The sequence below is a fragment of the Schistocerca piceifrons genome, chromosome 11 (assembly GCF_021461385.2).
Source record: "Schistocerca piceifrons isolate TAMUIC-IGC-003096 chromosome 11, iqSchPice1.1, whole genome shotgun sequence".
Classification (NCBI taxonomy): domain Eukaryota; kingdom Metazoa; phylum Arthropoda; class Insecta; order Orthoptera; family Acrididae; genus Schistocerca; species Schistocerca piceifrons.
This window is the reverse complement of record NC_060148.1, coordinates 104,479,739-104,505,134: the sequence shown is the minus strand read 5'-3', so window position 1 is coordinate 104,505,134 and position 25,396 is coordinate 104,479,739.

Genomic DNA, 25,396 nt, shown 5'->3' with positions numbered 1-25,396 from the left:
AAGTTGTGTACCAGAAAGGAGTATTGTGGGTCCGATACAAGTAGGCTATTCTCACCATTTACGTACGTAATCGTTCATTGCTTACGGAAAGATTCCGGACAGTAACGTACACAGTGTAAGTACTGGCATCAGAGGCGGTACCTTCAGTGTCGGCGCTGTGTGGTCAGGAAGGAGCAAAGTGCAAGCACGTTCTGTGAAAGAAATATTAGGCGCTGCTGTGACTAATAGTAAGGGCACAGAAGTATTTTGTTTGTAAACATTGTCGGGGGTGTTCTTGGAGGCAGACTATCTGTAAAAATATTCCTACGTTATTCAAAGATTTCGTAAATAAAATATTGTCAACCGATCTGACTAAAAATTGAACTAATTTTTGGCATCACATTAAACCAGCAAGCGGATCAAAACCATGAGTTGAGTCGCTCAGTGACCATACTACCACAAAAACGGATGATGACCGACTTAAGGCGAAAAACAGAGCTGCCATGAATCATTCACTCGTTTCCAGAATTCTAAATTTTCCGAAATATTGCTTGTACAAATATGATTGGAGCATGAATATAACAGCAAACTCAGCGAGTTTAAACTGTGCCGACCACCTCACATTAACAATGCAGCGCCTTGCCAAAATGCCGACAAAGCGAGAGAAGAGTTTTCGTGTGTTGGAATGTGCGGGATATTTGACCGAATGTGGCAGCTGCAACCGTGTAGGGGGGTGAACGAGATTTCTGTACGCGGTCCAAAGAAGTCAACAGCAGGCGCAAGCCGCGAACTCTCAACACCGCAGCAAAGTGTGTGGAACACCGTGCGTCGGCGGTCACACATCCAACCGCGCCGTCTGCATTTCTCACAACAATTAAAAGCAGAAGGTTGCGGCCGGCGTCTTCAGATTTGCGCCATTATGCACGGACCGGTTGAGGATGGACATTTCGTCTGCATGCTCATATTCAGCATCGAAGCAACCTCGCATTTATCTGAAAATGTTTATCTCCGCCATGTGAGAGTGTGGCGTACCGAGGATCGTTGTAGTTCCTTCACAGAATAAAAACGGCCCAATCAAGCTTTGTCTGTCACACTACACAGAAAACATTAACCATCTGCGAATCTGGTTGATGCGCCGCAATTTCATGAGGATTTTCAGTAGCCCACACTCACATTGCGGAGATTAAGTTTTCAGATAAATTCTAGGTTGCTTCGTCGCTGAAGATCAGGATGGAGGTTCAGCATGGAGGTTCATCCTCCAGTGGTCCCACCGCTGTGGCGCGAATCTGAAGGCGCCGGCCGCAACCTTCTGCTTTTAATTGTTGTACGGGCTGCACACGGTACGGTTCGAAGTGTAACAGCCGAAGCACGGTCTTCCACACACGTCGCTGCGGTATTTAGAGTTCTCGGCTTGTCGCTGATGTTGACTTCTTTGTACAAAAATCTCGCTCACCCTCCTCCACGGCCGCAGCTGCCACATTTGGTCAAACATCCCGCACATTCCAACACACGAAAACTCTTCTCTCGCCTTTTCGGCATTTTCACAAGGCGCTGCATTCGTAAGATCAGGTGTCCGGCACAGTGTAAACTCGCTGAGGCGAAAAATATTTCGGAAAATGTAGAATTCTGGAAACGAGTGAATGATTTAATAGTAGCCCTGTATTTCGCCTCCTGTGTCGTCTTCCATTGCTGTGACGGTATGGTCACTGAGCGGCTCAACTCATGATTTCGATCCCGTTGTTGTTTTCGTGTGACGCCAAAAGTTCTCTTAATTATTAGTCGGAAAGGTTGACAATGTTGTATTTACAAATTATTTTAATAATATAGATAATATTTGCACACGAAACCTGCCTCCAAGGATTCTCCTGACAATGTTAACAATCAAAGTACTTCTCTGCATCTCCAATTAATCACCGCAGCGCCTAATATTTCATTCACAAAATGTACTAGCACTTCAGTACTAACTAATCACACAGTGCCAAAACTATGTAGTGACTTCAATGCTGCTATTTATACTGCGTACATTAGTATCTGCCATCTTGCCGTAAGCAATCAACGATGACGTACGTAAATGGTGAGTATATGCCTACTTGCATCCGACTTTTATTACTCCTTTCCAGTACACTATTCAGTAAGTACGAACATGGAACCCAACGCAATTTCGCACCTGACTGACGAACTCATAGACCAAGACACTGGTATCGTTTATAGGGAGCGTGTGTTTGAATTCCGGAATTAAATCTAGAACTTCTCTCTGTGCAGCCTCAAGAATGAAAAATTAATACGCCAATGGCTTTATTCTTCCTGCAAAACAATGATGAGAAATTTATATATCATAGTGTTTTCTAACACGTATGGTGAGCTATCAGTGCTGCTATTCATTAACTTTTAATTCACGTCTTGCTGACAATTTACTTATAGAATCAGTGACGAGTGGCTGCTTTCCTTATCTGAAATACCGATTACAAGATACGAAGTGCCACAGTAACTGACCTAACGTTCTTTAAAGGGCAGATGGACCTGTACTGTATTACTGGCTTGTACCGATAATGTACATCATTTTCGTTACCACTCACGAATGATCCTGCTTCCTGTTTATTTTTCAATTAATGCATACTGATTCTGTAGCTGGGTTCACTGTTGCCTTTCATCTAGTAATGTAGTGCCCGAACACAAGGCTCCGACGTCATTTGCATGGGAAAATTTAGTCGATAATTTCACATCTTCAGACAAAAACCGATCGTGAAGGTTTGATATTTTGCACAGAAACGAATATTCTTTTAAATGGCGGTTAACGCAAGTACTGATCAGCTTTTGAAAGCCACCTAACAACTTTTTTTTTTGAAAATCGGAAACCGGTAACGGTTTTGTGTAAATAAACTTTGCATATCATATTCGTGGTTGACTGCTCTAATTAAGTTGTAATCTTTATAATTTTACTACAGCCTAGTTTTTCGTGCTGTTTGTTTTCGAGAATGCAGCGATAGATAGCAGGCACTATATAGTGTGTCTCAAATCAACATGAATATTATTCAAAAGGCCATTAGTAAATGATACGCGTTACCACTGCATTGGAAAGCACTTTTCCTCATAACATTAGCACTAAAAAGTTCAACTCGATTATCCATTATATCATTCAGAAGACATACTAGATGTTACCGATAATTCGCGTCATAAGTATGCACGATAATATTCTTCAGATCCATTTGTTCCTTTTTAGGCCACTCGGCCAATGGGTTAAAACAAAACCGTGGACGGGACAGCACGGCGTGTATTCGCCTGGGACGTGTTGACTGCCCGCGCCCACGTGTCAACAGGCGTACGAGGCTGGCTGCACCGATGCCTCTTTGTGCGAAGGCAGCGTCCGTCTTGTGCACACGCAAATCTACACAGGTGTAAACGTACGTTTACATTAGCTACGAACTGTGCCCAATGCTGAAAAATACTGAACCTGCCGCTCCAACTGTGTTTCGATCCATGACGACATCAAAACGGACATGAAACACTCGTCGAAATCTAACGTGCATAAAATATCTGACACAGCAATAATTATCGTTACTGTAACACTCCATTTCTTTGGCTCCGCTAACTGACAACCGTACTGTAACCTGTCAACCCAGCCTAGACCTCGGGCTATGCAACACGTCACTTTTCCACCACAACCTATATTAGAAAAAACACGAAATATAGCAGCCATGTAAACATCACCGCGTTCTGTTGTATCTGTAAGTATATATGACGTCACGGAGTACATCATTACGCCACGGGGCAATGTCGACGCCCCCTATCGGTAGCTGCGACCTACTCCAGTTTAGACAGCCGCCTGTACTGGGAAGACGGGTATTTGCAGAACCTAAGGAGTGTTGATGCTTCAAAAAGGTGAAACAAGACTGAAGTCAGACAACTGCAGACTTTTTTTTAACTGGCTAACTACTAAATGGTTTATGACCAAATGGGCCACAAATGCGACAGCGAAATTTTCGCGAATCGCTTTTTTATTCAGCAGAGGCATAGAAGTACCGGGTGGTCGTAAGTAAAATGCAGCCACTCACCGAAGTTCACTGTGGTCTTTAATTGTCGTATGGCAACGAAACTTGGCAGGTATGGTGAGGCGTTAATGCGAAACCAGTTTGCGCCGGAGGAAATCAGTTCCGGTTTTAGTTACCAGGTGCGAATCTGTCGTTGTGCAACGTCTCGCCGAAGTCTTCGGTGTTCATACTGAACAAATTGTGCAGCTGGCGGTTAATAACAAGATCTACATTCTGCCTTTCTCACTTGTTCGACCCTTCCTGCCACGTTCCGTTGCCAATCCATTACATATGGAAACATTTCTATACGTCTTTCTTATGTTCATAGAGCCATTTGGTGGCCAAAATCGGAAATAATTTCTTTCCAGTGCAAATCGGTTCCGCAAGGGGGCTTTAGTGTACCAGGTTTCGCTGCCATACAATAGTTACAGTCCACACTGGACCTCTGTGAGTGGCTCAACTTCAGATTATGAGCATCCAGTGGTACAGTACCGTTACTGCCAGCCCAAGTATCGTGTGAGACACCACACTGTCAAATATTCTGCTGGTGGACAGAACACGTGAAGAATTAAAAGCACCCAGAAACATTGTACACATTTGTAAGTCACCAGCGATCTTACTCCGTTATTATGGGCAATCGATGTGTGCCTCAGAGAGCGAATTCCACACATTCTCGATTAAATGGCGGCCTTTTTCTGAAACTGTTTTGGCTCCGGCCACTCTTCATCCGTCAACGTCACATTTCCCGACAATTCAGCACTACTAATCTCGCTACACACGAGACGTTTTGGACAGGTCTTCAATACGGTGCTTCAATTGCGTTGCATATTTTGTGATAGCCGAGTATAAGAACGGAAACCACCACACACACTTCAGTGTCACGAAAGTGAGAACCAGTTGGAGCTCAGATTTCGGGTTACGCATTATTCATAAAATTCGTGGAACTCTTATTTAATCATCCCGTCCCTCATGTGTGAAGACAGTCACTCTTATGTGACATCACGCGTCCTGTGCTGCGATTGGATGCGGCGAGCAAACTGAACAGTTGCTGTGCTGATCTATGAGTTTGCGAAGTTAAAGTTGGCAATTTCATAGTTTTGGTACTCAAATTTGCGTTTTATGACGATATGCAGTCTAAATGATATACGACATTTCAGAAGTCTTCAAGATTTTGAGTACTTTATCATGCTAAGTGTCGGTAAATCTGGCGTCAGTGGCTACCGATAATTCCCTAAAAGTGACTTACCATCAGTAACGGGTAAGGCTTCTGTAACAGTATCTGCCTAAACGAAATAGTATTTGCTATAGGTTTCAGTCAAATATAATTAGCAAATGCCTCCACAAATGTAATTCCGACGTGATTCAGTGCTCTGACGGAAACTAATAACAAATCTACCTAGATTCTTGCAAATATTGCACTGGAAATGGCACCAATTAAATCTAGATTCTGCCGTCGTTATAGGTCGCACATAAAAATTTACACTGCATTTTAATCGTGTCATTTGAACGTCAGATAAAGAAGTTGGCAAGTGACAGTCAATCACCATCATTCATTCTTTGGTCACGTAAGATACGACTAATGCGCAAGCACGATTGCGACAACTTTTCTGCACAACAAGCCACAGGGAACACGACGCGTCTCAAAGACCTTGCGTAGCTTCGTCGACACACGAGTCTCTCTTACCCAACAAATAGTAACACGAGAACAAAGCGCTGCAGAGTTCTATACAGCAAAAAAATTGTGGTGTGTGATCGCTTCTCTTTTATCAGCAAATCACAAACGAAACATGACGTCACAGAACGATAAAAGAGAATTAGAAAGTTTTATTTCATGAAACGCAAACATTACGATAAATTCTCAAGAATTCGCCAACAAGCAACCAAATCTTCGCCTCAGTCTGACGTATGTTGGGGAAAACAACAGATCCCTCGTGGATCACAACCTAAATTCCGGAAAATTGTAAAAATACTGAAATAAACGCAAGTGCTGCGTTTCATCGTCAGAAGCACGTCGGCATGACGCCACGAGTGGAGTACAGGATTCGGAATGCCTATGCACTAAACAACTTCGGACGTCTGATTACTTTGCAGACGAGTTAACGTCTGTAATATTTGACGTTAAGCGTGTAAGCGAGAAAAAGTTTTGGAACTCTTTAAAATTATTCTCAACGTGTGTTCGAAGTCGCGAAGTGCTGAAATACTGGGTGAATAACGTTCGCGTATTTCAGCGCCGTGCGTTGCGTTACCTCGCGACACGCCAAGTTTACAACTGTGATACTTTTCTTCCTGTGTGAAAGCCGTAACGTCAGGTTATACCTTTGAATGAGTACCTTACAACATTTTAGATGTTCAAATTCGGCCAGATTAAGCGAAATGTTGAAAATTAAACTTCTGTCAGCCCTGCAAGGCGCAACAGAGGTAACCTGCTGTCACTCTGCTGGCGGTCCAGAATTACAGACAACCACGGCTGCTGGGATCAGTGGCGGAAGACGCCGTGTCGCACTAAAACTCACTCAGCCCGAAGTGCTGACTGTTTGATGGTTTTCGCATACTTGCGTCCTCTACGAACACTGGTTATTTCGTTGCAGTGACGTAGCCAGGAACGCGTGGTTTTCGTTTCCAACAACTGTGGTACGAGAAATCTGCAGGAATCGACACTGATACATCGAAACACCGCCCGACTGCATGTGGCACGATTTTCTGTTCGTTGCACGTTATTCTCGCTCAAGGTATCAGCGATTAAACGACTGTAACAAGGCGATAAATAACGAGTAATAAATTATTAAACACTCGACGCGCTAATTTAACAAACTATTCGCCATCCCTAATGTTCGTATCGATCCTAATTGTTAAAGTAAGACAATGTATTAAACAAGAGCAGTTCCGTCGTGAGTTACGCGACAAGCCACACAAAAGCGAGCAGAACGACAGCCGCAGTTTCCAAGTACCCCAGTGGAGGCCGGCTGCCCGCCTCACCTGTCTCTGGTGTTCTCGCCGAGAGACGGGACTGCGCCGCACGCCGCCACACGCCTGCCCGCTCCGCCACAGCTGGGCCGCACAGACAGCCGCGGCGCGCGGCTCTCCCATTTCTCTCTCCCCCCCCCCCCCCCCACCCCCACCCCAACGACAAACAACACGATGACGTCATGAGGCTGAGTTGCTAGCAACGAGTTAAAATTTCATAGAGTAGCTGAGATACTAGTTACAGCGCTCCTAGCGGCAACCAACGCTAACTCGGCCGCCATGTTCTCCTTAGTCAAAACATTAGGAAAGCGTTACTGTTGTTTGTGTTGGAAGTGTGTCAGATGTTGTGATATTACTGCAATATTTAACTTTTCTAGTTGACTTTTTTGTTACAAAATATGAAGTCAACATGCCTGCAGTGTGTTCAGCGTTCAACTGCACAAATCGCAGCGATAAAACAACAAATATTTCATATTATAACTAAGTATATTAGTACCGAAATACGACACACGTTTTTTAATGTTTATTAAAGAGTCATTTGCATTGGAACTGTAATTGTGCTTAAGACAAATGCAGGAAGTAATTTATTTATCGTTGATTACAGATTTCCTTTAAAAGATAAGGAAATTACAAAAAGATGGGTTATAAATATGAAGCGAGAAAACTGGTTTCCTACTACAGCCAGTTACCTCTGTTCAGCTCATTATGAAGAGAAATATATGTACCACGCAAACGTCCAGAGGCGCCTTTTGTCAAAACCAGTACCTACTATCTTTAACTTTCCACCACATTTACAAAAGCAAGATAAAGTATTACGACCACAAACCAGAAAGCGATCTTTCGACAATTTGCAAGATAGTGCTATTACAGTGACATCATTAGCAAAAAAGTAAGTCAATAATTTAATTTTACTCCATGTTCTTATTACTTTGAATTACATACTGTCTATTATAATCTTATGGTGTAACTCTGTTATAAACTTATGATGTAACTACATTCTTTCAGTGCCTGTCGGACCCACATCTGTTTCTGCTGACCACAATTACTGTCTACCAAGCCCTAAGAAGTTGAAAACACAATATAACAGAGTACAAGCAAAGAATGTGCGACTAAAGAAGCGGATAAAGCAAATGAAGCAACTTAGTGTACGACACAAAAGAAGAATAGTGCAGTTACAGACTTTAGTTGCTGGTTTGAGAAGAAGGCTATGTAGTTCAGTTTCTGATATGTTAAACAGTGAACATGTAGTTGGTTTGTTGAAGGAGGTATTGGAACTTCAGTGCAGTGCTAAAGTATGCCATTATTCTCAGCAAATAAGGAAATTTGCCCTGACCCTACACTTTTATTCTGCCAAGGCATACAGCTACTTACGAAAATTTGTGAAATTACCCCACCCAAGAACGCTTCGACTTTGTTATTGAATTACTATGCTTGTGTTAACTACTTGTAACACATATTTCAAATAAATTCTCGTTCACAGTGTACTGGTTTTTGAGGCTTTGACTTTACTTTGAAATAGCGACAAAAAAATCGCATTTCTGCGCCCGTTACTGTTTCTAATAGTTAACCACAGCATGTTTAGAAGTTTCACCGTAATATTCTGGTGGTACCTGCTCTAATTGCATTAATTTATGGGCAACAAGTAACGTTATAGTGGATGGACAGACTTATTTGAGTTGTCTTGTAGTGTTATCTACATCGAAAAGTTTAGCCATATTTCGACAAAAACATCCCTTTTTGCTGTCAGTGTACACTGAAATCACTGCTGTCTATTGCTTGTTTTAGAAAAAATAAAGCTAGTATGGGCTATTTCAAGTAAGTCAAACGCAGTTACAAGGGGGCGGGACACAGCAGACGAATGCCTTGACTAAAGAAAACATGGCGGCCAGAACTTCAATTTGCTTCAAACATGGCGGACCTATAGCCACTCTATGAAATTTTAACTCGTTGGTTGCTAGCTCGGCCCGCGGCATGCGAGGGAACGGCTGCAGCAGAGCGAGCGAGGCGTCTACGTCAGTGTCGGCACTGCCGGACCGACTGCGTTCATCCACGCCACAGTCCGTTCATCTCGTTCCGTGCTATACAGTTGGTAACAACCCCCCCCCCCCCTTCCTACATGGGGCTCCCAAAACCGGATTTCGTAAACCGATTTCCCAATACCACTTCTGGTGAACGCAACAATGGAACCAAGAAGCTGTATTTTCGTCACGGGATGAGGATAGATGCGAACAGAAGATTGTATTCGTACTTACATATTAGCTATTCACGGTCATATGACACATTTGTAGTCGATGCAACCGACGTGGTGGTGTTGGGTCCCTATGGGACTAAACTGCTGAAGTCATCGGTCCCTAGGATTGCACACTACTTAATCCAACTTAAACTAACATACACTAAGGACAGCACACACACCCATGCCCTAGGGAGGACTCGAACCTCCGAAGGGCTGAGCCGTGCAGATGCCACCGACGCCATGTCTTCGGACTGATACTGACAACAGTGAGAGGCAGGCGGCAGGTGCAACACACGTTTCGGCGAGCTCGCTTGCGTGCGCTCCATTGTCTGTTGGCTGTTGTGTCCCTTAATACGAGGAGAAGAAAGTGTTCTTCCTCTAAAACGATGAAAGAAGAGTTCCCTTTCTTGAAGTACACCACGACTATACAAACATACGCTGTGTCGTTCGGTGTTTCTCACTGAATATGGCGGACGTGTCGATAAAACACAACGCACAAAGAAAACCAAGCACCTGTTGCCACCTTTTGCAAGAATTTCTAGCAGCGTAACTTTCTTTTCAAGTACGAATAAACTACAAACAGAGGAAGACTTTGGCGTATCAAGTTGAAAATTATGTCACATTCTAGCGTCGATGGCGTGATGGCAGTGGAAAAGTTTTGTGCTTGTAGCTGAAGCCAGGGAAAAGTTACGGCCACTTACGTGACACCCTTGGACAGTCGAAACGACGAGCGGTCAAGAACGTCTTTTAGATCTAACGACCAACATGCATCCATACCTTCAACGCATGCAAGGATTTTTAAACAGGTTTGTACAGTCATTTGGGTTAAAATTGTTTCTTTTGAAAGACAGTGTTCAAGCATTCCTCATTGCTCCGTGACTGGGCAAACTATTTCGACTTTTGTTCCACATGTCAGTCTGCAACCACTTGCATCTTAAGCACTGCCGATAATTCACTGCCGTGCATCCAGCCCGGGAAACGCATAATGTGGAGATGTAGACACCTACTTTAGAAAATGTACACATATTCTGCACTCATCGCGGCCAGCCACGTTCCGTGATACACAGCCGTGACGTCATAACATGGACACACTCGTCCTGTTTATTACGACCGACTCTGCAGCGCCGCATATACAGCCCCTACCATCGACAAAGCTTGGCCTTACAGTCTTCTTACTCACGATGATATGCTTAGTATTGCAAAACATTTGTCCTATTATTAAGTTTTAGCATTTGAATCGTGTAATTTTTGTCCTACTACAGCTTTAATATACTCTCAGTACATGCAAATGGCGTACATCTTATCGATCGTTGCGAAAACGATGATCACAAGTGCCAAACGCACAAATTTCCATTTTATTTTCTGCATCGACAATAGAATCGTACAACCTTCGTTGTCAAAGGGTTTTTGTTGGAGTATGCTTCCTCCTCCGCCAAGTAGTGCTGTGATTTCTTACACATTCCAGCCACGTACCAAATCAGCATGAAAGTTGCCTTGATGGCAATAGAGAAGAAAGTTATCATTACTAGGTGCTCGTACGAAGTTTGGTGTCCGCTCTCCGACGTGTCCGAAAAGTCCATACTAGAAAAATGTAGTACAAATTGGCACCCATCGTACATGTACCTAATCTTTGAAAACCATGTCCCAATTAGGGCAAACACAGTTGCTAAGCTAAAACTACTGTGTACTACTAGAATCTTTAATTTGTTTTTAATACACTGACTTTGCATAAGCAAGCGTGTAAGGTGCTCATCACATTTCTGTGGATGGCGCATACTACTTCTGTTTCGTTCAACTCGATGCTTCGAAGTAAATGTCGAAACTAGCAGTTACTGTTTTGGAGTTTATCCACATACGATTTAAGAGGCAATATTAGCAGCTTTCAGTGTAATCAAGATTTGTAACAAATGAAGCTACGTTGTCTTCTGATCTTAAGAAACTGGTAGCACCTCTTAGTTCCGACAGATTATATTTAACCGTTCCTCTACGTGGACCACAACGTCACATATGCTATGAAAGTGTTGTGCCGCAGGTATATATTGAGACCAGAAAGAAAAAAATACGATGAAATCATTATAAATAAGTTCCTCTCATTGATTTATGTGTATGTCATTCAGCTTTCTGTGTATGCAATGCTTTATTTGAGAAGTAAGGATGCGTCTCTAGTTAGTAACGGTAGCAAACTTTTGCCCACAGCTGAAATTCCGGTCGCAAACCACAGACGCCATGAAATGACGTCGCCCTTACTAACGAGCCCATGAAGCGAGTGTGATCAACTCTGGGTAAATTTTCTGTTTTTTAGTTTCATCGCTTGCGGGAATAGACTGAAAGAGCATTTTGTTGTCTCCCTCAACCCACAGAAAACGCGATAAGAAATTTTACGCTCTCCCGATTAAACTACAACTAAGAAAAGCCTTCACCCCATCACCGTAATCGCAATTCCTTCCAGTTCGCCGCTCGGTAGTTCCTCAGTTCATATAAACGGACGATTAAAACGGCACGGCGTTTATAATAAACTGCCGCGACACCTGCTGTGGCCAGAAAATTCCGTTACAACTGGGAACGGAGTTGCTCGCGACGGCATTCTTGCCTCAGACGCCGTCCGTGCTCTTGTCGAGTCAAAAGTTTAGTAGCAGTTCGACATTATTTTAAAAAGGTCCATCGCCCTTTTCCTCGGCAACGTATGGCCGCCGTCGTGCTGCCAGGGAACATGTCGGTGGCTGCGACGCTGTTGCCTCACGTAAGGACGTAAATGATTCGACGAATTGGTCTGGAGGAACGCCGCTGTCTCGATTGAAATTACTGTTGCGAAATCTGATCAGTGTGGCCTCTCTGATAACAGAAAACGTTAAGCAATATTATGATTTAAAAAAGTCTGTACCCCCGGTTTTGCGTTGATAACAGTACTGCAAATATTTTTGTCTGAAACGAAAGTGCGAAACATTACACACAGATAAGTCGAATTTATTTTTTCGTTGACAGAGCTTTGTCACTGCCTCAGCGACTGATTGTTGCTGTTAGCATCACGGATTGTTGCCACTTGTAACTCTCCCGCGAGTAATGGCTGTTATATGAAGTAAACGAGAGCGACAGAGAAATTTGCATGCATGAGTTAATCGTCTTAATAAGAGCGAATCTATATTTGACGCAGAGACTGCATTTTTAAAATGTACCCACACCACAACCTCGCGTATCCCTCAAGTTTCGAGACGCGTGTCCACTCCCACATATGAGTCACACTGACAGTCGCTGGCCAGTTTTACCATCTCAACGCATCCGCACACTTCCTGTTTCGCACTCGACACATTCATGGACGGCCTTCGTCTCAGCTGCCTCCAGCTGATGTTATTCTACAGTCCCGAGAAGGAGGCGATTGTGTGAGAAGATCTTCCGGAAAACGTGTAGAAATCGTCAAAAAATACCGTCTAAACGTTTTTATCCAAACCAATTAACGCATGTGATACGTTTATTATACTCACCTGGATGACTTGCGTAGTGAGGAATAGGAATAGCAGTAAGGGGTGGAACGTATTTACAGTCCATGGTTTTGAAGACGTGTAGCTGCCTAGCAAAATTCCTCTAGAGTCAAGGCGAACTCCTAATCACGTACATAGTATTAGCGGATATGTCACCAGCCACAGTTTGAGAACAAGTAATAATGAAGTTGACAGCATCATCTGTTTTTTATCGATGCGAAATCTAAACCCAAGTGTGAGGCCTTGTTTTACTTCGTGGCAATGTATCAGCTGTTCACCTTCTGTTTGTACAAATTGCGTTCGTTAAACGGTAACAGATAAAAAACGATTCGTCGAGGGTCTTTACACACTCCACATGAGAGGAGGAGGGCCACATGCAAGTCAACAATTAATTTCTCTGAAAAGGCGATGAACAGGGAAGAGCTTTTTTCAGTGGTATTGTCGTGTCGCAGGGCGGCGCCGATCGGGAGAACGAAGATCACCAAAGCTTTATTTTACTGCGCGTGATTGCGTTATAGGCCACTCGTTGGCGCATGTGAAACTGTGGCCTCACACCAAGTTTCATGCGTTCGACCACAGAGGTACACATATACACAGCGGGTGCATCTATCCTTGCTGTGAGGTTCGGAACCAAATGGATTAGAGTTACATTAACTACACCTGGAATCAATTACTGATTTCAAAACTGATCTTGTTGTGTTAGTGTCACACATGTATTAAGTCAATTAACCTACTTTCTCCAACAGTCGCAATGTTAACGCGATAATTGTCCATGTTACGTTTGGCCAGGTAGAGCGACAGCAAACGTTTCAAACACTGTCCTGACAATTCTTTATTTACACAAACGACAGAATAGCAGTAATTTGAGAATTCCTGTTCCTGTTGGACTGTGGCTCATTTAGGTGGCCGCTTCCACGGAAGACTAAATCTCAGTTCCACGGGAAGCACATATTTTTCTGGCCCCTTCCTCAGGACTGCGTGTCATTGTGCTTTAATAAGAAACATCCGTAGTGTCCTGTTTTTATACGGAATGAAACGCTATGGCTTCTGATTAATCCAGTACAGATGCCGACACAATATCGAGATGACGTCACTTGAAGAGTAAATTTATAATAGTGGGTTAGAGAGAAACGTTTTGTCGTGTCAAAAATTTTCGCCATTCGTAGAGCTTTCGATCTGACGACCGACATGGCCTACATCCCTACATTCATCCAACCCATGGATTTTGGAAAGTGTTTGCTGCGTAGCTTGTGCTATTCTGTTTTAACATATAAATGGCGTATAACTAACAGTTCGTTTGGAACGGTGTGGGCTACAAGCGCCAAACGCACAAATTTCCAGAGGTTTGATTTCTGTCTCGACAATCGAAACGCGCAACTTCTGTTGCCAAAGTCTCAACGTTGTAGATGCATCTTTCTCTGCAAAGTAATTCTGCGGCATCTTACACGCTCCGGCCACGTATCACATCAGCATCAAAGATGCCTTGATGACGACAGAGAATAAATTTATGATTGATATCTGCTTCTACCAAATGTGCTGTGCACTCTCCGTCGTGTTTAAATAGTCCTTACTAGAAAACTGTAGTAGAAATTGGCGCGAATCGTACATGTGCATAACCTTTGAAAACCGTGACCCAATTACGGGAAACACAGTTGCTGTACTTGAATACGGTGTACTACTAGAATTTTTAATTTGTCATTGATACACTGACTTTTACATAACAAGGCGTGTGTTGTACTCTGAAGATTTCCATGAATAACGCACACTAAAGCCCTCGTCACCTAGGGCGGCGCTTCCGCATACAGACGCGGAGCGGAAAGGAAGAGGGGGGGGGGGGGGGGGAGGGGGGCGGGGGTGAGAACTGCGCACGTGCCAGCAGCAGAGAGCGCGCAAACAAAGTCCACGTGGCCGAACTGCATTGCTAGGGACATTCAGGCTCGTTTGCCTATGGTACATCGTATTATAGGTTCAAATCTACGAGGGAAATAGTAAATATTCGAGAACAGCTGACACAGTTCTGTGAAGAAGTGAAGTACCATTTTTCTCAAAACGACATTGAAACTGCTTGCAATAATTACCATTTATTGCGATTTGAACTGCATTATAAGTAGAAATTTACTTCGAGCACAAACCGAAATCATTATACCTGCTTGACAACTGCTTCTGCTCTGTGTCTAAGGTGTGTGTGTGTGTGTGTGTGTGTGTGTGTGTGTGTGTGTGTGTGTGTGTGTTGACGGTAGTTGAGTGTAATCAGTGCGTGTAAAAAAAGAATTAGTGGTAGAAAAGACTAATGTAAAAGACTACCGTAAGAATGGTCGGTAAGTTGTCATATTTTTCTTTGTTAACGGGCATTGTGAGTGTAAACTAACACGTTCGATGTTACAGTGAGAGACCGGACTGGTAATCAATTGAACAAGCAAAAAATTAAGCTCAACCTGCGAATAACTCCAGGGAATCTGGCCGATAACATCGAAAATTACCGATATGTCGACAGGTAACCATTATTGTCATTTTTGAGCCCTGTCCAGTAAGTGCCTTGAAAATGACAGAGGTTTACAATACGGTGGGAGAAGCTTAACTTCTCCTTGGGCAATACATTTTTAGTCTGCATAATTGAAAGGATACAAGTCCTAATCAGAAAGGCTGGGAAGTCGTCATTATTATGTATGCAACTGATCTGTTGACAAACACATTTTTAAGCCATGAGTCTTTAAAACTAAGAAATATTACTTTGTTCCAAAGTCTACATTGAAATACCATCTTCACTTGTGTTTGAGTCTGTTTCTGAACAATCTGGTATTAAATTTATGATGATAGGTTCAAGTCTTATATCAATCATCGTTTCCCTGTCAATTTCTTCTTCCTAAAGCTTCTCAGCATGCCACACAGACTATGCCCACACTACAGGTGGGATGTTGTCTGTTGCCTCGTTGCTTATTGCCTCATGTACAAGCGATTCACTGTATGTTACCTTGAATGTTTTGTTTCTTTTTCTTCCACATAGTCTTAACACCCTTTGCCCAAATTAATTCCATGTGGCTACAACGACAGTGACACGTGAGTAAACGCAAAATGGTGTGACCGCATTCATGTGCAAGGAAGTCGTGTGTGAACGTTCTGTCACGTGACTGGTACAGTATAACTTAACGAGCTGCAGAAGATCGACACGAGTCTAGATTATACGATGCTTACTATTTTTATTTTTAAGCTGGGGAAAAATATCCCCATTTCAGGTGTTTGTACTTGATGTTTTTTCTATAACAGTTTAACTATAATTGGCAATGACCGACTTCGAAGCGAGCTATGACAAGAATTGTGAATCACATCACGAGGCTGGCAGCGTTCGTCCAGAATGGTAATCACTGCTGTTTTACTTGCACGTAAATACAAGTTTATTCTCAGAAACAAAACGAGAAGAGTCGGCCTGCATAGTAATTGTTCGCCCTATCCCTACGAGAAATTTAAAACCGCCAGTACCATCAATAATTTTCCAGCATATCTTCTTGGAATCATTATAATTGACCCATGTTTCATCAAGGTAATACACTGTTGACCTACCTCCTTCTCTTGTATCGTGAATCTTTATATGGGATGTAGTTCGTGCTGCACCTATATCATTTGTCTGAACTAAAAACTCTCTTCTTAACGTATCTGGAACCAATGTCTTTGAAAATTCTTTACCTTGACGAAGCGCTTACCATTGAAGCCTGCGTAATTGTAACACGTTTTTGTTATGTCAGGCATTCATCATTCACATGGATCTCTTTAAAACATCAATGTTAAAACCATCCATTTGTGTTACTGGCTCTTTGCGATTTCGATGCTTTCCGGCGACACGAAACCAACTGTTTCTACAGTTCCGACAGTCTTGACACTTCCCTTTACAATTCGCTTTAACAATTCTTTGCCGACTCCACATGGTTCTGCGGGCCATTGTTGTGCTTTCAAATATCAACCGTAGGAGCCGCGCTTTTAAATTCACGTTTGAAAAAGTTATAAATGAGGTAAATAATCCGCCTCGTTTATTGCCGTCATATGACTTTTTTTTTTTTAATCGCTCTTAAACATTTACAAGATACACATTCACAGCTGTACTGCTGCAAGAAAATAAAGGAAAGAAAGAAATTGATAGTTGGATAGACAGTTCGGTTGTGGCGAAGTGCGGCAACAGTGCTGCACGTAGGAGCGAGATTCTCGCTCTCTGCTGGAATGGAACTCGCTGCTAGCCGCTCGGAAAGAGCATGAATATTAGTGGCCGCCAGTGGCTAGTGAAGGGGGATGAGGAGAACAGCTGAAAATCGGGCCGCCTTCTTACATGACACAGACAATAGGACTCTTCTGATTCGTCCAGACCGATGCTTCGACGTAAATATTGAAATTTCCTGCTACTGTTAAAGTTTTGGAGCCAGTGCAGATACGGTTCTGGAGGAAGTACTTAGGTACTTTCAGTTTACTCAGAATCGGTAACATATTGGTAGTGTATGAAGCTACGATGTCTTCTGGTCAGAAGAAACTGACAGCACCTCTTTGTTTCGACAGATTATACTTCACCGTAGCTGCACGTACCACCACCGTGCCACACAGAGTATGTTACTCTTGTGCCGTAGGTCTATAGCGAGACCAGAAGAAAAAGAAACCTGATATCAGTATATTTAACGAAGTGATTCATTACCGTGTATGTTACTCACCTCTCGGTGTGTGCGCTGCTCTATTTGGGAGCTGAGGAAGCGTCGATAGCAGACTCTTCCCAATGGCTGAATCTGGAGGTCGTCTGTACTATAGATACGATGAAGCGATTTCTCCACTCGGGGCAAATCTGTCTTTTAGTTTCATTGCTTAGGGGACAGACTGAAACGGCATAGCGTTGTCTCCCTTAATCCACAGAAAACACGATAAGAAATGTTACGTTCTTTCGATTAAATTACTGCTAAGAAAAGCCTTGAGATTATCATCGTAATCGCAGTTCTTTCTACTTCACCGCCCTGTAATTCGTGACGGTCACGTAAACGGACAATTAAAATGGCCCGGTGTTTACAATAAATTGCTGTGAAAAGAGCTGTATAGGCCGGAACATTCCGTCACAGCTGGGAACGGTGTTTCTCGCGACGGCATTCTTGTGCCAGGTCCGTGCTCTTGTCGAGATGAACTTTACTAGCAGTTCAGGATTAATTCAGAAAGGTCCATCGCCTTTTCTTTTCCGTCTCCGCATATCGCTGTGCTGCCAGACAAGGTGTCGACGTCTGCGACGCTGTTCCCCCAAGGCGGGAAGCACATGATTCGACGAACTGCTGTGCAGAACAGCCACTGTACAGGTCGAAATCATGTTTGCGAAATCTAATCTGTGCGGCCTCTATGATGACAGAAAAAGTAAAGCCCTTTTCTTATAGAAAGGAATCTGTGTATTCCTCGATATTTCGTTTTAACAGTACTCCAAATAGTTTTGGGTACAACGCTTAGCGAAATATTACGCTCAGATTAAGCAAGTATCAAATGTTAGAAATATGGCGGGCTTCCCAGAATCAACTGTTCCCTTCGCTTCAGTGGTGCTACATATATTCAGATCTCGGGAGGGCGTCTATCGCTGACAGTATGGTGACGTCATAACATCGACACTCGCGACTCACTTATTATGAACGACCCTGCCCTGACAAACGCGCTAACCCTGTAATCGAGTGACCCTACTAAAGAAGCATTTTTTTCCATTTTTGCTCTAGTTTACCCCTAATAAACCTTAAAAACGCAAACGGCGGACATCTTTCCGCCTGGTTTTAGCTCTCCTGGCTACAGCTACCAACTATATAATTATTAATCGCTCTGTCTCCTGATTCAGCAAAAGGATCGCTTGAGCCGTGTGGACGACATGTTTACATCGCTGCGAGATCTTCTTTCCCGATATGGTGCTGTGGTCTCCTGCACTTTCCGGTCGTATATAAAAACAGGCCCGTTCTTGGCTTGTTGACAATATGGAAACACGTAAAGTTATCATTTTTGTAACCTCTTGTCAAGTATGCCGTCCATTCTCCATCGTGTTTGAATAGTCTATACCACAAAGCCGCAAAACAAATAGCTGCGCAACTTATATCTGCACATAATTCACAACCGTCCTCCAGTAAGCTTAACTTTGGACGCTCAACATAGCACCTTCCAACACTTTAACGGACGTGGGTAGTACTTTTGAGCATGCCATTACGTGCAATCTCCTCCTTCCCCTCTTCCTTATATTTTCACTGGCGTACGTAAGAAATCCATACCCTCCAATAATTGTTTATGTTTCCTCTCCATATTAGGAAAACACCGATAAGTTAGCTGTACCAAGGACAGTTGCATTACAGAGACGATACTCGTAAAAATTATGAATCTCGTCATAAGGACTAGCAAAACCTGTCAAGGTTTAATATGTAAACATAAGTAGAGAAAAACGGTTTCCGAAATTTTCGCCTTCTGAATGTTGTGTCCGGTGTAAACGTCGTATCTGTCGTACCGTTCACCTTGCCTGCTCAGTAAATAGGCTACGTGGAAAATCGCAGCAAATACTGAATTCTTGTCGACGTCTTCGTGGTACCTTAGGTCATTGCCCATATGTTTTAGGTACATAGAGAGATACAAAAAGAAATTAATATCACCATATTGAACAGTCTCTCGTTCATCACTACTGAATCACAGACGATATTAAAAAATACCGTCTTTACGCATGGTGATAGGATCGATGTGAGCGAATCAGTTAATAGTTTTGTTTCGTTTTCAGTGCTTTGGCAATCGACCAGCGGTGCACAGTCTTTGCTATCAATAATACCGATTCCGTAGGGTCTCATGTGTTGCCCCATAACAGCTTGACTGACACTCATGTCACGACGTTTACACATTTACTACTTTACTAGAGTACTTTTTGTATTATACATCTATTTTCTTAGCGCCTTTGTGAAACGTATGATACTTATTGTATGCTGAATTTTAAAGTTACTGATCGCTACCAACGCAACCGTCATTTTGCCTTTGTTAGCGCTTTCCACCAAAGGTTAGGTGTACTTGACTCCTGGGCATTTGACCAACATTCTGTCACGCATTGTCTGGCATATACAGGGTGACCAACAGCCAAAGCATCAAGTGAAGGAATGTAGAGGTCGCAGTTGAGTATTTAAGGCGCTATGCCAGCATGTACCGTGGTCAGTTGCAACATTTGCTCCACATAATTTTGTTAATTGACTGGTGGCTTATTTTTCGTTCCTTTTGGCCCTTTTAAGGCGTATTGAAAAATGAAACATGGACATGTTATTTCCACATTTCCGAAACAAGTGCGTCAGCTAAATCTGATACAGGTGAATGTGATAATTTAAATTTACCTTTTTCTCATTGTGACGATTGGTTAGTCCAAATATTGTGTTTACGTATACATTTTCTGTAAATTACCAGTCATTTGAGTGAAGACATTCGTATGTCAGATTTCAATTACGTTCCTGTAGCCCAGAAAATATGCAGCTACGACCCTTAGTTGCCATACACAAAATACTATGTCTCATGCTATCTTTCCGCCCTGGACTTTTGGTCAAATTGTTTTTCGGCGCCCAGTATAACGGCGCTGGATAGCAAACCTATCTCAAGCAGACCTGTTCAAATAATTCACTTTTTACGCACGCTACACACAGCTCATTGAATGACTCCCAGCCCAGTCGTCCGCCTATATTCCGCCACGACACTGGAAAGCCAGCGCGCGAGCCTCAAAATCATGAACGCAGCATCAGATTCTCATAGTGACACTGTACAGATTGTGAGCAACCTCAGACATTGATCGCAAATGCAAATCATAGTAATGTGGAAGCTGAGTTTATCTTTCCGTTTGTTCTCCGTCTCCTGCCGACCAGAGAGCTCTGTTGCATCAGCGGTCGATTACTGGTGTTGGCGCCACGGATCGATGGCAGTTAAATTGTGATTCTATTAAAGGAATAAAAACAGAAAGAAGTAAAGAACGCAGCATCTAGCAGTCAAGCAGCACGTTTCTGGTAGTTTAATGCGATGACAAATTTAAACGATAAATTACGTAGTGGGACTGAGTTAACAGCTATTACATAAAACCAGGTTTAAAGCTACGCACTACAGAGACAAACTCACTAAAGATATCGTCATTGCCACATTTAATCTTACACACAATTGAATCAGACTACTTCTTATGAACTACACTTAACTATGCCTGTAATTCATGGCGAAGCTGACCATTACTGTTACTATTCTGGTATTTTTCTTAGGTAAACACTGAGCAAAATGCTCACACGATATAGCAGTCTTACGTCTGTCATGTAATTGTCCAGGAAGCAACTGCTCCAGTCCGAGCCATTCCTGTCGCCACTAACCTTATAAACTGAATACTTAGTAAAAGGCGAACCGAATTACTTACTGCATTATGTGCATGAATGCTGAATTTCCTCGGCAACAACGATAAACAAGCACGAAAGAGAAAGATGTAGCTACAGATGTATGCCATCATAGGGTTGTCGTGACAGCTAAGTCATTAATGAAATCTTGCGAGGTGCCGGGGTGGAGAAGAGTTTGTACCTCTTTAATTATGACGAATTTTGCATCTCGAGACATGCATTCGTCCCCCTCCTTATCTACCAGCTAATTAATTACGCGCACAATGGTAATGGAGGAAAATGATGGTGGCCCCTGCTAGTTAGTTAAATAAGGAGTGCACACTCACAATAATTTAATAAGAATAGTAATCTACTCACAAGGAAACCTCCCCATCGCACCACCCTCAGAGTTAGTTATAAGTTGGCACAGTGGATAGGCCTTGAAAAACTGAACACAGATCAATCGAGAAAACAGGAAGAAGTTGTGTGGAACTACGAAAAAAGAAGTAAAATATACAAACTGAGTAGTCCACGCGAAGATATGCAACATCAACGAGACTGAGAGCTTAGGAGCGCCGTGGTCCCGTGGTTAGCGAGGGCAGCTGCGGAACTGGAGTTCCTAGGTTCAAGTCTTCCCCCGAGTGAAAAGTTTAATTTTTTATTTTCAGTTTATGTGACAAACTCTTATGTTTTCATCACTTTTTTGGGAGTGATTATCACATACACAAGAAAACCTAAATCGGGCAAGCTAGAAGAATCTTTTTACCCATTCGCTAAGTGTACAAGTTAGGTGGGTCGACATATTCCTGTCATGTGACGCACATGCCGTCACCAGTGTCGTATAGAATATATCAGACGTGTTTTCCTGTGGAGGAATCAGTTGACCTATGACCTTGCGATCAAATGTTTTCGGTTCCCAATAGAGAGGCACGCCCTTTCGTCTACTAATCGCACGGTTCTGCGGTGCGGTCGCAAAACACAGACACCAAACTTATTACAGTGAACAGAGACGTCAATGAACGAACGTACAGATCATAACTTTGCGAAAATCAAGAAATTTAAATTTTAAGTGGAGGGAGGAGTTAAACCAAGGACCTCTCGGTCCGCAACTACTCACGCTAACCACGGGAACACGGCGCTCCTGAGCCCGCATTCTCCTTGATGTTGCCTATCTTGCGCATGGACTACTCAGTATATTTTGCTTATTCTTTTCATAATTCCACACAACTTCTTCCTGTTTTCTCGATTGATCTGTGTTCAGTTTTTCAAGGCCTATCCACTGTGCCAACTTATAACTAAATCTGAGGGGGGTGCGATGGGGAGGTTCCCTTGTCAGAAAAAAGGAGAACTTTATCATATTAAACAACAGGAAATGGGATTCTGCATATCTCTACGACATGATATACGGATTAAATATTAGAATGAGATTTATTATACATCAGAACATAAAGTCACATGATTATCGACACAGACACTTCGTTAAAGAATAGGGTTACTGAAATATTATGAGAATAAGAGTTGGCTCGAGAACAAGGGGCTCCTACTGTCTGTGAAGCAATAGACTGACGATAATGACTGGAGGTCCTAATGAATCAAATATTAATCTCCCGACTATACAGCAGTATCGCAATTAGCAGTGAGAGGGGATCACATGGAGAAACAAACAAGGTGGACTTGTAACAATGTGAGCATGCTTGCTGCTGAGTGATTGAGTATCGATAAGGACCTACAATGCTGGAGCCTCACAATGCTGTACCGGTACTGAAATCTGCACCACGTCGTCGGTAGGCGGCGTCCTGGTGATGTAGGGGCCGACTTCTGCCGTGCAGTGACTCTGTGTCAACCCCTGGCAGCGGAGGCTGTCTGAGAATTCTAAGCAAGAGCGAAGCCAGCATTGCTGAACTCTCTACTCTCCTCGGAAACCGCTGATTCCAAAATCCCCCCACACTGTCTCGGGACATCATTCGCGCCAATAACGGCCGTTACCTCCAATTCCGAGCAGGGCTTTACGACTTCAACCAGTCTCAGTTTAAGTCGACCAGTCACGCCTCTGCTGTTCAGCTGAGGGCACTGAACTTGCCGTTTGACTGGCTACGAAAACAACCTGCCTAGACCACGGGCCATCTGGCGCCAGACAGTCGCACCCAGACTTGTGGACACAAGTATTGTCAGAATCAAGAGGAGAATGCAGTCAGTCGGTGCCAGGAATCTCCGTTCCGGACGCGCCGGAATGGTAAACACATAAACTGCGGCGACACTCAGACGTCTCGCAGGTCATTCCACCAGGGGCTTAAGCCTATTGTACGAACCCCTCAGATTCAGGGAAGTGCAGCCCCCAACCGGAAATGTCATGTGCCACGTCCTCCGATGGTTGCCTCGCACAAGCCACCCAGGGAAGTAACCCAACACGTATAGGAATCAAGTGAAAATTATTTTTTGAGCACTCAGTACAAATACTCTCGTTACAATAACCTTATTCGGTCTCTTACTACCGTGCAATGACATAGAACACTAATAAAATTGATTAAAATGAGAGGAGACACGCAAAAGAGGGCACAGAACCTCTCATTCCCCCCCCCCCCCCCACCTCCAGTCAATTTAGATTATTTTTGGTAGTGGATGACTCACTTGACAAATGTAGTGTGTCAATCACTCAGAAAGAATCAGCCCAGTTTCCAAAATGTCACAACGAACTGGCAGATTAAATTGGAAATTGATGATAAAATGAAAGGTGGAATATTTCTTACTCACATTGGCGAATAAGTCACACGCAACACAGATTCACCCTCAGGGAGCCCACTGTCATACATGGACATACTCACATAGTCATACAAATGTTGAACACATGTCACAAGGCTAAGTTCGAAGCTGCAGTAAAATGTTGACCTAATGGACCTGCAAGCTTCTCATTAAAGTAAGATTTATGAATTAGCTAGTGGTGCCCAACTCAAACACACACATACTTCTGCATGAAGCCAAAAAGACAAACAATATCTCTATGCTTCATGGTTGAAACGTTTAACCACTCTCACGCCGTTTCCCTGAGCAAAAAGGATGATAAATATTTTACAGTGATCGATTGGCTGATGGTCCATGCACCATTAACCAGAATTGTAACTACAGATATTCCGCTCACATAGACAAACAAAAATACTCTCGTGTAACAGTAGCATTTTATTGTGTATAACATTTTGTAACTACTGAAATTTGTACACATAGTGACAGGCATCAACATAAGTGAGATAGAGAGATATAGTGTACATAAAAAGACAGAAATTTCATAAGTGTACCTGTGTGATCGAAGATTATGTAACATAGTGTGCATCACCAAAAAAAATTGTTCCAAACTGACATGATCATAGGGAACCAGGGTATCTTTAACATGAACATGTACATATAAAAAATGAAGACTGAAAGCTATAAAGCAGAAAAATATACATGTATTTGACATTGAATTTCCAATCCCTAGTGCCTGAAATAAAGTTTGGGGGGCAAAAAAAAAAAAAAAAAAAACAAAAAAAAAAACAATGTTTTCACTGAAAGCACGAATGTTACTGTGTTCACGCAGTTGTCTGAACAAGAAAAGAAAAAAAACCGGTTGACCGTAACGTCCTTCGCATGCTAACGTCACAGAACGAATCACTCAACACACGAATATTGCCACACTCGTCTGTGGAGCGGGATGGTGGTTCCTGGCGTGGAGAAAGCGGCGCCAGCTGGAAGGAGTGCGACTGGTGGTGTGGGCCAGCAATCTAATGTTTCTGGGAACCAGGCGCGGCACCCGGAAGTTGCTCCAGTCGTCCTCCACTCTCTGTAGCGGCACTGTCCATCGACAAGAATCTCGTGGGGTGGTACGACAGCCTATTGTTGATGTGCAGCACAGTGCGGTACGGCGGCCAGCACACGTACGGGCTCTGATTGTATTGAGGACCGCAAGAATCGGGACAGAGCCGTAGGACAGGTAGTTGGCCGTCCTAAGACAGTAACACTTGGTCTTATCTAGACCGAAAAATTGCAATGCGGGATTCTGCTCTTAGAGTGACTGCAACACTCGTGGATTCATGTGATGGAGGCTGAAACCAGGATAGCAGATCGACCAACGTGACCGATTGCTCGGAACTGCTCTCTGTAGGAGAGAACAAACTGCAGTCCAGCAATACCCGGCACAGAACTGCTTTGGGCGTGCAGTCCGGCCTATTATAGTGATTTATGCGAATTCGTGCAGGAACTGTAAACGGCGTCCGTCATAATTACGTTCAAGTGATCTCTCCGACTGTCCGTGCTGCCACTATCAGAGTACGCCCTCGTCGTCTGGCACCTCTTCTGCAGTGGAATCCCCATTTCTAGTGGAGTCCCCATTTCTGCGTCACC